Genomic DNA, 1,598 nt, shown 5'->3' on the forward strand with positions numbered 1-1,598 from the left:
CAATTTTTTTTCAATTTTGATACGTTTACTTGTAGATGCGTATGAATCCGCAGATCGTTTGTGTGACTCATGTAAAAATTGATGTTTAGGTTTTTGAAAACTAGACGTATTTATAGTTTCAATACGCCTTGGAGAATTACTAATTGAGGATAAATGATCAATAAGGCTCCGAACATTGTTTGGCATAGAAAAAGTTAACGAATTTCTCAAACTTAAATCAGTTATACAACCAATAACAATTCGAACTATCATATCTTCAGGAATTTCAAATGGTAACTGGTGAATTTGAGCAATTTTTCCATGATAAAATCGTTGTATGAGATGGCTTCGCAACTTTCAAAATTCGCCACCTTCTTCAAAACTGCGACAACACTCATACCACTTGCAAAGGTATTGATCAACGACGAACGTAAATCTACCCATTGATAATGCTGAAACCCATATTTTTCAAACCAGGTTTTAGCTCTTCCCAATAATGAAGATTGAATTCGTGGTATAATATCAAAATCTTCTAAACTGTCTCGTTTAACCCTTAAATCCACATCTTCACACCATTTCTTAATATCTACACGTGAACGATCTGGGTTGAAGACAGGAAACCCAGTTATTATTTTTTGTCTATCATTATCTTTGACCAATCGAATAATATCTCCTACTGCTTTTAAATTGATTAAATTTTTCTGATCGTTCTGAATAGCAACTTCCTCAACTCCATTCTCCGGACTTTTATTAAAGTCTGTATTCATTTTATTTTATTTCTTTTAAAACACAGAACTAGACAGGACTGGACTGGACAAATAAAAATATAAGAAAAAAAATAAAAAATTACTTATCTTTTCTATCTTGAAAAATAAAAATGTTCTTCTTCTTTTTTCATTTTTAAGCTCCAAATACCTGGACTTTTCTTCCAATTATTTCTTTAGAAATATCTCGAAATTTTCCTCAGCAACAATTCTATCTTGAATTTTCTTTAAGACCCCAATAATCAAAATTCTTGATTATACGCTGGCTTAGGATCTATCCCACTTCTGATGAAAGGGCCTAGAAGGACCTTTATAATAAATTATAATCAAAAGGGCTGTTAAAAATGTCTAGGTCGTATTTGAATCACAACGACTTGCTCCTAGAAAAGCTACGATGAGAATGCCCAGTTCTCATCGTTTCACTTTTCACTAGACGAAAATTATTTGTATATGTATATGTGGATAGAAATATAAATTTTGATTCGTTTCGATTTCTCAATCCACTCTTGTAATCGGGGTTTTAGTTCACTACAATTCCAATAGTTTGGAATCCATGCATTTGAACTAGAGATGGCAGAGTAGATTACGTCAGGTAATCTACTCGGTAAACTACGTGTAGTTAATTAGATAAACTACACGTTTGATTTGTTTCATTAACTACCCTACATTTGTTACGTGTGCTACCTTCACAAAAAACGTTAAATTTCAAAAAGAATTTTAAAAACGAGTGAATAAGTAACGACTAATGAGTGAAAAACACTGAAATATACATAAGAACCAAATATCTTGCGTAAATGAACTAAATCCAGTAATTCGAAGTTTTATGAAAGAAAAAAGCAAATTAAACGAGATTTA

This window comes from Eupeodes corollae, chromosome 1 (genome assembly GCF_945859685.1).
Source record: "Eupeodes corollae chromosome 1, idEupCoro1.1, whole genome shotgun sequence".
NCBI lineage: Eukaryota > Metazoa > Arthropoda > Insecta > Diptera > Syrphidae > Eupeodes > Eupeodes corollae.